Source organism: Bos grunniens, chromosome 1 (assembly GCF_055505025.1).
Source record: "Bos grunniens cultivar Pamir isolate PY7600 chromosome 1, Bosgru_T2T1.0, whole genome shotgun sequence".
Taxonomy (NCBI): Eukaryota; Metazoa; Chordata; class Mammalia; order Artiodactyla; family Bovidae; genus Bos; species Bos grunniens.
The window spans coordinates 114,550,169-114,566,377 of NC_141165.1; the positions used below are offsets into that span (position 1 = coordinate 114,550,169).

The 16,209-nt window shown below is 37.6% G+C and overlaps 1 non-coding gene across 1 annotated transcript; it reads left to right on the forward strand.

Moving 5' to 3' along the window:
* Nucleotides 1-7,165: 7,165 nt before the first annotated feature.
* On the forward strand, nt 7,166-7,328 carry LOC147380110 (U1 spliceosomal RNA). Its single transcript, XR_015135475.1, has one exon. It is a non-coding gene; the product is annotated as a U1 spliceosomal RNA (small nuclear RNA).
* Nucleotides 7,329-16,209: the final 8,881 nt, after the last annotated feature.

The following is a 16,209-nucleotide window of genomic DNA, read 5'->3' on the forward strand; positions in this document are numbered from 1 at the left end:
TTAAGTATTAATATAAACACAGAGTGTATCCAAAGAAAAACCAGTCTTTCATGTATTTAATTACAAAGAATAACAAGTAGCAAACTTTTAGAACTTTTTATTTTTTACCAACTCTTCCATCTCTGGTGGAGGAACAATGGGGCGTTCTGGGGTTAAGGAATCGTGTTAGATACTTATACTTCAGTTCAGTTCAGTCGCTCGGTCGTGTCCAATGCTTTGTGACCCCATGAATCACAGCACGCCAGGTCTCCCTGTCCATCACCAACTCCTGGAGTCTACCCAAAATCATGTCCATTGAGTCAGTGATGCCATCCAGCCATCTCATCCTCTGTCGTCCACTTCTCATACTTATACCTATCCCACACCAAAAAATTTGCATTGCATCACTGACTCGATGAACATGAATTTGAGCAAGTTTCAGGAGTTGGTGATGGACAGGGAAGCCTGGTGTGCTATCCTCCATGGGATTGCAAAGAGTTGGACATGACTGAGCGATTGAACTGAACTGAATGGATAAGCTCTGTTGTTACCAATCCCAGGCTACTGCCCTACACCTTGTGATCTTTCTTTATTAAGCCCCTCTTAAATTATCTTAATTTGAAGTTACCATCTTTTTCCTCCTGGAATCCTGATATATTACTTGAGCTCATGAAAGAATATGAGTCATTCTCAGTGTGAGGTGAGAGTTTTGTAAGTAAGAGCAATCTGGGAAAGACAGGGAGAGACAGAGACAGAGAGAGAGTTCACTGGTGGATCACCCAACATGTGATGATTCCTGCTGGCCCAGTGGGACCCACTCCCTGGGAATGGCTTGGTCTGCTGCAGCTGGAAGTCTTACTTCTCTATTTCCAGGTAGGATCATTTAATACTGTAGCACTTTCCTTGGGAATCTATCACAAACCCCTCTAACTTTCCTTTGGTAACATCACCGTCTCTTCGGTCAGGGTTCTTCCTTTTCTTCTTAAAATTAGCCTAAGTTGTGAGGTCATTGCATCATTGTAGCACCCACGCCCTGCTCCCTTGTGAGTTTAGAATAAAAGTCATAGGATATTTGTCTGACCTTATTTAGTTATCTATTTTATATATAGTAGTGTGTATATGTCAATCCCAATTTCCCAATTTCCCAATTTATTCCTTCCCCCTTTTGCCCTCTGATAACCACAAGTTTGTTTTTTACATCTGTGACTCTATTTCTGTTTTGTAAATAAGTTCATTTGTATCATTTGTTTAGATTCCACTTTTTGGATTCCATTTTTAGATATCCATATAAGTGATATCATATGTTATCTGTTGTACAGCACAGGGAACTCCACTCAGTACTCTGTAATGACTTATATAGGAAAAGAAACTTAAAAAGATTCATACATGTATATGTATAACTGATTCACTTAGCTGTACAGCAGAAACTAACACAACGTTGTAAGTCAACTATGTGTGTGTGTGTGCTTAGTCGCTCAGTTGTGTCCGACTCTTCCCAGCCTCGTGGGCTATAGCCCGCCAGGCTTCTCTGTCCGTGGGATTCTCCAGGAAAAATCCTGGACTGGGTAGCCATTCCTTTCTCCAGAGGATCTTCCCAACCCAAAGATTGAACTCAGGTCTCCTGCATTGCAGACTGACTCCACAGTCTGAGGCACCATGGAAGCTAAATCAACTATATGTCTATAAAGATTAAAACAAAAAGAATCAAAGTCAAAGGGTTTTTAAGTTGTAAGAGTTATTTGAAGCCATGTAGTACAACTTCCTCATTTCACACATAAGAATCTGAGGTTTCTGTAGCCAATGCGGAAGGGGCTCGTGCAAAGCCCCACCACAGCTTGTGGTTATCCCAGTCTTAGAAACCTGAAGTCCTGTTTTCCCTGGTCTAATTTCTCTGTCCAGACACTTTGGGCTTAACAGGTGATGCTATTCAGATTAGAGGTCTGAGGGACAAAGGCCTCCATGGGGAGTTTTGCAGAATAAATAGGGAGAAGAGAAAAACACAAAACAGGGAAACTGTTTTAACTCCTGTGAGAATTTTCTCAGGTAAGCTTTGAGGACTGTGCTTTTCCAGGAATCCTACCACAATCCAGCCAACAAAACTTCTTGCTATTTTTTCCAATAGTGTGGATGTTTTCAGCAAATAGTCAGGGTTATGCATGAGGCAGGGAGCTTAAGAAAGCTGTTCACTTCCTCCCCTGCTTTGCTTTAGTCACGCCCAGTAAATGAGGGCTCCAGGGGAACTCAGAGGCCGTGTGTGCAAGGCTGAGCTGGACTTAAGCTCTGACCTGTTAGTTACTGGAAATAATCCTCTGAGTGGAGCCAATAAATGTTCAAGAATTGCTGTCAATCCTTGGATCCCAGGATTATTCATTATAATTAAAATTTATTCTTAATGTAATATACCTGGTCTCTAACACTAATATTTTACTTTTAAATGTGGCAGTCTGGGGACTTCCCTGGTGGTCCAGTGGTTATGACTCTATGCTTCCACTGCATGGGGCACAGGTTTCCCTGCTTGGGAAAGTAATACCCTACCTGCCCCCAAATAAATAAAGAGTGAAGAGTACTTTTTTTTTAATCCAGCAATCTCAGAGGCAGAATATGCATGTGACCCCCTTCAGTAAAAGAGATACTTTTCTTAACCATTTGAATAAAAATTAGAAATACTGAAATGGCATTCTTTCATTTTATCTCCCTTGTATCATCATTTTGTAGGGTTCTTTTGTGTATACATTTCTACTAACTTCAAAGGGCAGAACCTGAGATTTGATGAGCTATCAAAAGCTGGCAGAAAAAAGTATAGAACAGCTACTTTTAGTAATTTGGATGTTTGGAAGGACATACTTTCATACACTGTATTAGTTTCCTAGGTCTAGCATGACAAAGTACTGGGTGGCTTAGAGAAACAGAAAATTGTGGTTTCATAGATCTGGAGACCTGAAGTTTGAAAGCAAGGTGTCAGCAGGGCCATGGTCCTTCCGAAGGGTCTAGGAAAGTGTCTGTTTGGGGGTTTCTCTCCTAGCTTCTGGCATTCCTTGGCTTGTAGATGACCATTTTCTCTTTGAGTCACTTCACATCATAGTCCATCTGCATGCTCAGTCACTTCAGTTGTGTCCGACTCTTTGTGTTCTCATGGACTGTAGCCCGCCAGGTTCCTCTGTCCATGGGATTCTTTAGGCAAGAATACTGGAGTGGGTTGCCATGCCCTCCTCCAGGGGATCTTCCTGAACCAGAGCTCAAGCCTGTATCTCCTGCATCTTCTGCATTGCAGGTAGGCTCTTTCCTGCTGTGCCACTGGGAAAGCCCTCTGGGTCTGTGTCCAAATTTCCCCCCTTTATACCGACATCAGTCGTACTGGAATAAAGCCTACCCTAATTGCCCTATTTTAATTTGATTATAAAGACCTTCTCTTTAAATAAGGTCACATTCTAAGGTGCTGGGGGTTAAGACGGCAACACATCTTTTTTGAGGGGGACACAGCTCATACCGTGACAAAATAGTCTGTTGAAGTTGAATGGAATTGCTTCTCAAGATTGCTGAACTACTCAGACCCAATCGTTCTGATGGGGATTTTTCACCAGCTCATCTAGAGCCCACCTTTCCTTGGCGTGCTGCTTATGGCAAATTAGGATACAACTGTGTGTTTAAAATGAGTGATCTTGAGGCACATGCTGGTGGGGCTTGCTGTTTTTCTTTCTGCCCTTTCTGGGTTGCATGTGAAACTGAGACATTGCTTAAAAATTAATGACAGCGGGATGCTTATCTTGTGATCCAAGTCATAAGATTGTGGCTTCAGGCAGAGCTGCAAAAGTTGAAAAATCACAAGACAAAAGTGCACTTTTTTGGAAATTTGGTTAGAAGATAGACAATGTTGTGTTTTGTAATGATTATATTTTTATCCAAAGTTACTAATAATATTTGTTTCTTTTGGATTAAGCACCCTCCTGTCTTTAAAAGAGGATGGGGCTTTCCTGGTGACTCAGATGGTAAAGTATCTGCCTGCAATGAGGGAGACCTGGGTTTAATCCTTGGGTAGAGAAGATTCCCCTGGAGAAAGGAATGGTTACCCACTCCTGTATTCTTGCCTGGAGAAACCCATAGTCAGAAGAGCCTGGTGGGCTATAGTCCATGGGTTCACAAAGAGTTGGACATGACTGAGTGACTAACACTTTATCTCACTTTATTTAAAAATAAAAGATACAAAATAATTTCTAATTATATATCTTCTAACTATGTGAAAATGTCTACATTTCAAAAAAGGTTTTACATGGCTAAAATATTGGGTTGGCCAAAAAGTTTGATTTCAGTTTTTTGTAAGATGTTATGGAAAGACCAAGATGAACTTTTTGGTCAACTCAATACAAGAGGATACGAAAATTATAGTATTATTTAAGGACTCTACAGGCATTTTGATTCACTAAGCCATACTCAAATGTATGGAAACATTTACTTTTTTAGACCAGTAAAATCAGAAACACATGAATTTGCAAAATGACACGTCTCAGTGTAATCAAAACTCAGTTTGCCATTTTTAAATTGTCACCTAGGCAACCCCAGTACTACTGCTTATACTGCTACTAATGCTGATACTCCTACTATTAATAACAGTTGATGTTTACTGAGCACATATTCTGTGTCAGACACTGTTTCAAGTGCTTTGCCACTTTGGAGGCCAGGCTGTGTAGGGCCAAAGATGTATGGGGACAAATCTATATCTGATGCGGACAAATCTATATCTCCCAGCTGATGGACTAGGGGACGTAGACATCCTGAGGGAATGAGGAGTATCACTCAAGTCTTGAGTATTGATGCTGGGGAGGTTCCCCTACGAAGAAACATTTAAAGAACATGAATGTTGGCTCATATGAGTCACCTTCACCATCCCCCATGCCCAAAGAACATAGTCATTCAGCAAAGAACTATAACTCCCCTTGCCTTTTCTCCTTGCTTTTACTTACCATTCCTAGAAAAAAATCAAGATCTTCAGTTAAATTTGAATTTCAGGTATACAACGAACACTTTTAATTATAAATATAAGTATATCCCATGCAATATTTGGGACATGTTTATATTAAAAAATATATGTCATTTGTCTGAATTTCAAATATTACTAGGCATCTCATATTTTAATCTATTAAATCTGGCACTTACCCCACCCCAACTTTCCCCAAAGAGCTGGCTATTAAGTGAATGGTGAGAAGAAAAGAACAAAGTTATTTTGTTTTCTGAATTAATGTTGTGATTTGAGATGTAAAAGTCTTCCCCCAAAAATAAGTAGAAAAGTCAATAAATCTCCCAAGGTCTTCAGGCAAGGGGCAATTACTATAATGAATACATTTGAAAAAGATTAGGTAAGAATAAAAAATAAAAGTTATATTTTGAGTACACCACAAATCTTCTTTGTGAGATGATCCAGGTCTATTTTAGTTGACTTTATTGAGCTGTTCCTCTCTAGGACCATAATAACTATTAACTTCTCTTACAGTTCATGTTCTTTGGAACACATTTTGGGAAATTCTGTTTTGTTTTATAACTTTGTGATATATTTAACTTAAGTGCTGTACTGTAGAATTCTCGCAAAACTGCTGGAGGAACTTTGAGGTCTTTTGAGGTTTGAAATAAAACTCAACTCAAATGGGCTTAAACAACAAGAGAAAACAACCAACAGAGTAAAGTTCAGGTGACTGGAAAGTCCAGATGTAGGGAGGACCTACGTTCATTGAACTAGCAGCTCAGCCATGCCAGTAAAAACTCAGTTTTAAAATTTTGTTTTGTGTTGCTTTGTTTTTCTGTCTTGTCTCTTAACTGTTAACCACGTTAATTTTATTCTGACTGGCCCCCCTGCTGTTATTAAGGTGGTTGCAAGTTTCCATGCAGCCCAGCTGGGGAGATAGCAATGCTGACCCGACACTCTGAACTGCCTAGTTAACTGGTCACATGCTCACCCTGTGGTGGCTGTGGCCTAGGTGTGGAAGGAACCGAGGAGCTGAAGTCTATTAAGGCTTTTCTATGGGCCTGAGAGTAGGTTCAGCTTTTACCAAAACACATGAGCTGGGTGGGAAGGAGCAGATGACTGCCTGAGGGTGGGGGTAAAGCATCGGAATGGACACTGGCTCAATTGACAGGTGTCCGATGCAGCTGGGAATTTTAAGTTTCTGTCATTGACTGCAGGCAGGGGTGATGCTCACAACTGTTTAACAGCCTGCATCTTCATGGGCACCACTTCAGGAGGAACCTGTCTCCCACGGGCCTCCTGCTTACACAGGGCTAACCCTTTAGTTGGTTGATGTTGAAGGGCCCAGGAGCTCCTAGGAAAGATGACCGAAGGCCAGGAGAGGTGAGCACTTAGAGTACTCAGGGGTGGCTACTTACCACCAGCAACAGAAATGTATCACTATCTTAACAACATTTATAATAGTACCCATGTGTATCAGCTTAATGATTTTTTAAAATAACACAAAGGACTTTTGCTTCTGAATAAGACTCTACACTTAGTTTCTTCATTTGAAAAATGAGTGGGTTGAGGTAGATGATTTTACAAGTCCTTTTGACAGAAATGTTTATGTTGTATTCTATAAAAATTGCATAAATAAGCCTTTAACTCTGTCATGCACATAGTGATATGTCTGTATTATACAGAATATTATAAACAGTTGTTATACATTTTAAAATGCAGAGAACCACATTTCCATTTGAAATTTGGCACAATAAATCTAACAATTTGGATCTGAATTTAACTAGATTTTTACATTGAAAATTTTGAATACATTACTTCTAAAGGCCATGAGGATTCTCTTATTGTGTCTCACTCTGTGTTTTATAGTAAAGCAAGGGGGAAAAACAATCATTTATCATATTAAAAACTCATTTTTTTTAACATGTTAAGACTCCTTGAGGAAAACATAGGCAGATTTATGTCTTTGACATAAATCACAGCAATACGTTTTTTGAATCCTTCTCCTAAAGCAAAGGAAATAAAAGCAAAAATAAACAAATAGGACCTAATTAAGATTCAAAGATTTTGCACAGCAAAGGAGACCATTAACAAAACAGAAAGACCATCTACTTAATAGGAGGGGTTATGGGAGAAAATTTTTGCAAATGATATGACAAATAAGGGGTTAATATTAAATGCATATAAATAGCTCATACAAAAAGAAATTTTTTAAAAAAATTGAAAAATGGGATACTTACCTGGCAGGGGAGTTACCATGATCACGAATATGGTTTGCCCCAGGTGAGACTTACCCATTGCACTCTGGGTGTGCTGACCCCTCTGATTTCTCCAAACATGGGAAACTCGGCTGCATAACTTGTGGTAGAGGGGACTGCATTTACACTTTCCCCGAAGGGGAAAAAATGGGCAGAAGAAGTGGATGTATATTTTTCCAAAGAGGGAATGCAGATGGCCAACAGGCACTTGAAAAGATTGCTAATCATCAGGGAAGTGCAAGTCAAAATCACAGTGAGCTGTCACTGCACATCTGTCAGACTGGCTATTAACAAAATGAAGACAAATGACAAATGTTGTCAAGGATGTGGAGAAAAGGAAACACTTGTACACTGTTGGGGGGAATGTAAATTGGTGTAGCCACTATGGAAACCATAATGGAGGTTTCTCAAAAAATTAAAAATAGAACTACCATATGACCCAGCAATTCCACTCCTGGGTACATATCTGAAAAACACAGAAACACTAATTCGAAAAGATCATGCAACCCAATGTTCTTAACAGGATTGTTTACAATTGCCAAGGTATGGAAACAATGTCCATCGACAGATGAATGGATTAAAGAAGATTCAATTGTATGTATATATATACATACATACAATTGAATACACACACACGTGATACAATATTATTCAGCCATAGAAAAGAATGAAATTTTGCCAATTGAAGCTACGTGGATGGAAGTGGAGGGCATTACACTAGGTGAAATATGTCAGACAAAGAAAAGTACAATGTATCACACGCTGCTAAGTCTCTTCAGTCTGTCCGACTCTGTGCGACCCCATGGCAGCCCACCAGGCTCCCCCGTCCCTGGGATTCTCCAGGCAAGAACACTGGAGTGGATTGCCATTTCCTTCTCCAATGCATGAAAGTGAAGTCGCTCAGTCGTATCCAACTCTTAGCAACCCCATGGACTGCGGCCCACCAGGGTCCTCCATCCATGGGATTTTCCAGGCAAGAGTACTGGAGTGGGGTGGCATTGCCTTCTCTGAATGTATCACATATGTGGATCTAAAAAATATAACAAACTAGTGAATAAAACAAAAGAAGCAGATTCACCCAGAGAAAGAACAAACCAGTGGTTACCAATGGGGAGAGGGAAAGGGGAGTGGCAACATAGGGTAGGAGAAAACAAACAAACAAACATTATTATGGGATTATATGAAATCATGTGTGTGAAACTTTTGCAAATTGTAAAGCCTTCATAGAATTTAAAGCATCTTTGATTTAGTTAAAAAGTTAGTGCTGTTTTTACTTTAACGGAAAGTGGAGCAGCACAAAAACAGAAATGATTAAAGAAAAATTGAAGATGGAAGTCATGCATTCATGTGAAGATGGTTCAGTGGCTGAAGTAAGCCAATCATGGCAGGCTTATCCAATGGTGGAGGATATAGAGGGGTTAATGACTCTGAGGTCATTCCCCTCTCCCACTGGGTCAGTGTCTTTATAGGGTAGAGCTGGAGAAGGCAATGGCACCCCACTCCAGTATTCTTGCCTGGAAAATCCCATGGACGGAGGAGCCTGGTAGGTTGCAGCCCATGGGGTCGCTAAGAGTCGAACACGACTGAGCGACTTCACTTTGAGTTTTCACTTTCATGCATTGGAGGAGGAAATGGCAACCCACTCCAGTGTTCTTGCCTGGAGAATCCCATGGACAGAGGAGCCTGGTGGGCTGCCGTCTATGGGGTCGCACAGAATCGGACATGACTGAAGCGACTTGGCAGCAGCAGCAGCAGAAGTGCAGTTGGAGAAGGTGAATTTTTCTCCTAGGCTCCACCTGTCTGTTCTAACTCTCCCTGAGAAGCCTTCCCAACACTGTACATTCTCAGCTGGCTAGTCATCTTAGATATAAAAAACCACAGAGGAGGAACTTTTTGCTAAAATAAATGGAAAATCAGCAACAATGATGATGCTGTTCCCTATCTTCCACTCCCTTACTTGTCCCTCTGCCAATCACACCCCCTGCCCCAAAACAGAGTTGTTTCTCCCAGAGGGCAATGTTGTTAAGCACCACAATTATAGGCAAGTGGGAAGAATACTATATTTCTTATTTTCTGTACATAGAGACATAAATAAAATATATGTGATATTTTGATCTTTGTTTGATGAAGTACTTTAAACATTTGCAGATCTACATTTGTAGGTTTTTCTGCACTTTAACTCATCAAAAATGTCAAAGCCAAGAAAGGCTTTGACTTTCACAGAGGGAACTTCTTGCCTGTAGCTAGCACTTTCTTCTATCTTCAGAGCAAAACCGTGGCTTCGTAAATCCTTAAGTTCCTCCTTCCCTCTTTATATATAATTTCTGATAGAGTTATAGATATACATATACAACTGTGTTAATTAACCCAGCTGAAAAACCTTACTTACAGAGACTTCTAAGGAAAGACATCTATGTCTGATCCTCTTCTTGCTTTAAAGATATTTTCTGTTATAGCACTAGCGAGAACTAAATAATAAATATATTATAATGCTTTGAATAAAAATAGTTCTCAAACATAGTTGATAAAATTTGTTGCCCAAGAGCTAAAATAAATTTACTAGCTGTGAATGAGGATGCTGATTTTTTGGGTCTACCTGTTTAGGTATGTATATACTATGACTAATATATAATGTTACATGACATTTATATACACTTCAACAACTTGATACATTTTAAGTCCTCATAATTAAATTACTAAAAATTAAAATTTGTTAAAATATATATTTTTATGTTCCTGCATATAGGATCAATAAATAATATAAAAACAAAATAGACTTTATTTGTGTGACCTATCTCAACAACTCCATGGAAAACAGTGTTATCCTCATTTAACAGGTAAAAACTTGAGGCAGAGAATGTCAATAGCTTGTCCAAGTTCATATCGATGTTACTAGTGGTCTGTTGTTATGGTTTCTAACTCAAATTTTCTGATTTTAAAGCCCTTATGTTTCCAACTATATTACATTATACTCTTGTAGTTATGCCATTATTTTAAGGCATTCTTCTTTTGAATTTTCCAGGGAAGTGGGAGAAAGGTGCAAGAAAACTCCAATAATAGCCACAATATTACTTATCATTATAGCACTAAGAATTATTACCTATTACTTAAGGTGTCATTGAGGACTTTCCTTAAGCCAGATAATCAAGATACTTATCAGAGGCACACTTTTATAATTCTCTGCTTTATGTATGATTTTGTATATGAAGTATGAAAATGCATAAAATGCTTGTTATTCCATTGTATAGCATGCTCTATTTTGACATGTCAGTAAGGAAAGCACTTCCCCAAAGAATTCTTGAACCTTCAGAAAATTTTATTCTCTCAGAAGAAAAAAGAAGTTTTCTTCCTATGTTAGCTCTAGTTTGCAGAGAAGCAGACCTCAAGACAAGAATAGGCAAGAGATATATTGGAGATGGAGCTAGAGAAGGTAGGGAGAGACCTTTGGACTGAGATGGAGGGTCTGACTGCTATGAGAAAAGAGGGGAAGGGAGGAGGGTGGCGTGGATTAAATTAAGTGTGTTAATACATGTGAAGCACTTTATAGATCGTTGGGAGTTGTAGATATTTATTATGAGTCATCTTCCCTGTGCATTTTTCTTGGTAATAGAGCTGTACTGTTACAATGGAAAATTGATGTTAGGCCAGTGGTTCTCCTTCCTTGAGAGCTTAGTAAACAATATTCAGATGTCAACGATGCTACAATACTTTGTAGGTAAATCCGAGTGAAGTAGAAAAATGCTAAAGTCACCATTCATTCTCGTATGACTGCTCAAATAAAAAGTTCATTACTTGTATTTCAGAAAGTTTTCACTTGGAAATATTTTCACTTTTTCCAGAAATATCATATTATTTGCAAATGTTCTGAAAGAGAGCATTTGAAATTAATTGGCAAGACCTATAGTCAACTATCATTCTGTTGAACCAGTTCTAATTTACACTTAATCAAAAAGTTAAAATACGCAAAAAATAATGTAAAAACTGCACCTATGTACTCAAACTAGGCTGACATTTAACTTAATGGGCAAGTCAATTTAGGAAAGGAAATTGGAATCTTTGACCCAAATAATTACTTGCTGCGTTTGATATGAGAACAAATGCGACTTGGCTGAGCTTTAATTTGGTAAGACTTTGTCCAGAGTCAAATCATCCCAAAGTTACGAATAAGGAATTTAAAATTGAACATGACATTTAAAAAATCCCTATTTTTGACTGTAGAGGAAGACACAAAGTTGTACCAAAATATTAATGTGTATTTTATGCCACATGTGACCATTTATTCCAGCATCTTTTATTTTAAAGTTTAAAAAAGAAAATACATATTCATTATAGGAAATATAGAATATTCATAAAATGTAAAGAAAAATAAATTAAAATTAAAAGTGAATCTGTCCTTGGTTCTACTATATAAAAAAACCATTATTAACATTTTAATATATTCCCTAAATAAAGCAAGCTGAAGTAATTATTCTTTGTGTTAAAAATAAATAGCAGGTTTAATACTTGAGTACCATGCTCTCTTATGCTTAAAAATCATATTTTATTTTTCCTTAATTGTGGGCCAGTAATTATTAACCTTATTATCATTTTACTTTGTAACATTCTTAATTCCCCTTCCTAAAAATGCTGCATGGTAAATATTATTTCTTATTTATTGTAAATTTAAATCAAGTTTTTACCTTATGTTTGGGGTAGTTTATAATGTTTGTAAGTTTACAGTGTTTATAAGAAGGCTGAGCACTGAAGAATTGATGCTTTCGAATTGTGGTGCTGGAGAAAACTCTTGAGAGTCCCTTGGACAGCAAGGAGATAAAACCAGTTAATCCTAAAGGAAACCAGCCCTGAATATTCACTGAAAGGATTGATGCTGAAGCTAAAGCTCTAATACTTTGGCCTCCTGATGTGAAGAGCTGACTCATTGGAAAAGACCCTGATGCTGGGAAGATTGAGGGCAGGAGGAGAAGGGGGTGACAGAAGATGAGATGGTTGGATGACATCACCTATTCAATGGACATGAGTTTGAACAAACTCTGGGAGAGAGTGAAGGACCAAGAAGACTGGCATGCTACAGTTCATGGGGTTGCAAAGAGTCAGACATGACTTAGTGACTGAACAACAACAATAATGTTCCTAATCTGAGAAACTTCTGTGTTTCTCAAAGCTACATTGGAGAGTCCCTACTGAAATCAGGAAGCCATTTATATAAATGTGCCTTCTGAAAAGTGTAAACAAAGTTCCTGAAAGACAGGAGCACTGGCTACTGAATGTATTCTGCACACGGATCAGGGCAGCTTCTTGGCATAATGAATAGCACTTAATAAGAAAGAAGGGTGAAACTTCAATTTCTGGACCAGGTTAGGCTGCATTGCCCACACTGTCTATAGCGTGAGCTTTGGCATTAGATTTACTTTTTTTCTTGCTATGGGTCAGATCAGATCAGATCAGATCAGTCGCTCAGTCGTGTCCGACTCTGCGACCCCATGAATCGCAGCACACCAGGCCTCCCTGTCCATCACCAACTCCTGGAGTTCACTCAGACTCTTGCTATGGGTATATTCTCAGAAATCTGGGACTAGAAACATTTGAAGGATAAAGAAAATGAAACTATGATTCTTACTTAGTACCTATTCACGCTTAAAAAAAGTGTTTTCCTGTGAAAACCTCTGTCATAATGCTACTATCCTTTTGTGTGGGGTTGGGTGGGAGGGGGAGTAAAATAGATAATTGTCCATTTCTTACATGCAGCCTGTATCTGTTTTTCTAGATAAGGATTTTTAGTGACTGTTGGATGGAAGATGCTGTTTCTGAAATATCATAATTAAGAGATCATGGGAAACTTGTTACAAGAAAATGTTTTTCTTTTGAAAAAAAAAAAAACCACACAAACTTTCAGTAAAATGAACTTCCTTCTCCCTCAGGCAATGTTAGTCAAGAACAGACAAAGGGTTTGGTGATTTGAGAGATTTGCATTGGAAAAAATAATAAACAAGTGAAGGTTGTTAACAGAGTCTATTAAAGAGTAAGGGAATCAGAGGAAAAAAATATGGCATCGTGGAAAAAGCATGAGCTTTGAAATTGCATAGGCTTCAGTTTGACTGAAATCAGGTTTCATTTTTTATTCAGTTCCTTAAGAATTATGTGAAACTTGATTTCTTTGAATTCTGTTTTCTTCATCTGTAATCTAAGATGGAGTTATTTATCAACTATTATTTATCAAGCTCTTAATATGTACCAGTCTCTTTTGCAAACAGTGCTGCAATAAAAATGCATGAATCTATATCTTTGCATGTTGCCATAATTACATTGCGTGGTAAAATCCTAGAAGTGAAATTTCTTTTCATAGATTTTCTAAATCCTGTAGAAATCTTAATCAAGTTATACTCAATCAATAGCCCAAGAAGTCTTGCCCACACTCCACACCTTTAATTCTGGTAAGCTTCAGTATTTAATGTTTAAATATTTGCTAACTTAATAGGTAAAATTATTTTTTTAATTTTAATTTGGTCATCTTTGATTATCATGCTAAATATTTTCATAAGTTTACTGGCAGTACTTTGAATTATCTAAGTGAAACTACTGTAATTTAAAATCCTAAAGTCTGTGTAAGTTCTGCAGTTCTGCATTGACTTCATTTTTCAATTCTTTACTAATTTAAACTATTTTTATTAATGCATACAAGTCAGATCTGCATTGCATGAACATCTTTTTCACTAGAAATAGAGTTGCCATTTCCATCTACCTTCAGCTCCTCTGAATCTGTTTTTTTTTTTGCTTTAAACATGAAACCACGGGGGAAGTTTCGTTTCTCATTTACCACTTCTCCACCTGAGTTGTCAGTTTTGTTTTTGGTCTAAACAGAGGGTTAAGAGAGAGGGCATCTCATTAAATCACGGTCTTTGGGCAAGGTTAGAGTAGATTTATCTACTTTACATAACTTTTTAAATTTGTTTGAAAATAAATTGAAACCAGAGGTGTTCTTATGTTTAAAATAATCTTTTACACCTAAAAATCTTTAAGATCAGTAAAAGTATCTTCATTGGGGGATGCCAGTGATGGGGATGCACTTTCTTTAAGAAAATATGGATGATATTTAGGAAATAACCATATCAAAATGGCAGTTGCATGAAGAAACTTGTGTATGGACAAATACTGGTTTTTCCCTAAACATTGGAAAAGATTATATAAAGTGATTTGACTTGTCATTTTCTCTGCATATATCAAGTTCTTGTTGGATGGTAATACTCCATTCTTTGATTTAAAAGATAACTAGAGGCTTGTAAACTCCATGAGGAAGTAAATTTTACCTCTATCTCTTTACATTCTACAGAGTCTAGTAGTGCCACATATATATTAGATGACTGTGAGAATGAGCTACTGGTTCAATTTTAACAGGAAATTTTAATTCATTTGTGTTTTTATTGTATTATTACAATATCAATTGTCTTATTACAATATAATATTATGTTATTTTATTGTATTAGTTGATATGTTTATTTTTTATATATGACATTTTCTTTTGTATTTTATGTTTACTATATTTTTTCTTTGCCTTATTTTTCCCTTTCTTGCATTCTATCAAGTACTTTAGACTGAATATTAGCAACAGAAGTCAGTGGGTATTTATCAGCTGTATTTGTACATCATGTGTTTGTGTGTTTGCATGTGTGTGTGTGAGACAGAGAAAGACAGAGAGAGAGATGGAGATGTGGGGTTGAGGGGAGGGGAGAGAGAGAGGTTTTGTGAGTGGGTGACTGCAGTACGCCTGCTTCAGAATCCATAAATTATAATGAGGAACCCATCAGTTAGATTAACAAATTTCTGGCTGTCATAATGCATTGTGTACAATAGACACGTTACACTCACACTTTGATGTTTGAGATATTGACTATTTTCCAAGAAACTCCACTGGTCTAGGCATAAAAGTATAAAATTAAACCACTGACCTATGATGGGATGAGTAATGACTTAATTAGCAGTTTAGGCTAAATACTTAGAATTGAGATCTCAATTTTGCTTTATTTTCTACACATCATACAGTATCTCTGAAGAGGTTAAACTTTACAAAATTTGTATGGAGTATTTTATATGCTATACTGGAATTTTCAGATTTAAGAATTTGTGAGCATTTTACAACAGACAGTTCTTACACACTGTCTATATGGAAAAAAAGCAGAATTGTCTGCTAAAGACTCTGCCACAGAAACTTTTTAAAAAAAATTTAAAAGTCTTTACTCACACAATTATTGATGAAAAAATTTTATTTGATCTAAGAACATCACAAGAATATCTATAACTTCTGCAAATACAAAGTATTCTAGCAAAAAGTACCTTTTATATTTCATTTAAACTAATAGTAATAAGGAAATAAAATCTTTCTAATCATAATTGATAGAGGCTGCTGCTGCTAAGTCACCTCAGTCATGTCTGACTCTGTGCGACCCCATAGACGGCAGCCCACCAGGCTCCCCCGTCCCTGGGATTCTCCAGGCAAGAACACTGGAGTGGGTTGCCATTTCCTTCTCCAATGCATGCATGCATGCATGCTAAGTTGCATCAGTCATGTCCGACTCTGTTGATAGAGGCTAGCAGATAAAAATGCTAAATTTTCCACCAATATTGACAAATATGAAGTACTCATAGAGGAAGCCTAACTCTTGTTAATATGGAAGTGATAGTAAACTAGCTAATTATTAAATCTCTTAATTAGAAAAGAAAAAAAATCACTGAATAATGTCAGATTGATGATATCTTAGGGCTTCACTGATAGCTCAGTTGGTAAAGAATCCTCCTGCAATGGAGACCCTGGGTCGGGAAGATCCACTGGAGAAGGGATAGGCTACCCACTCCAGTATTCTTGGGCTTCTCTTGTGGCTCAGCTGGTAAAGAATCCTCCTGCAATGATATCTTTACTCGGTCTGCAGAGCATTACAAAAATAATACGAACACTGTATCATATGAATCCTTCAAATGGGCCACTTGCCTAAAACAATGACAATTCAACTTAGTTATATGTGCCCA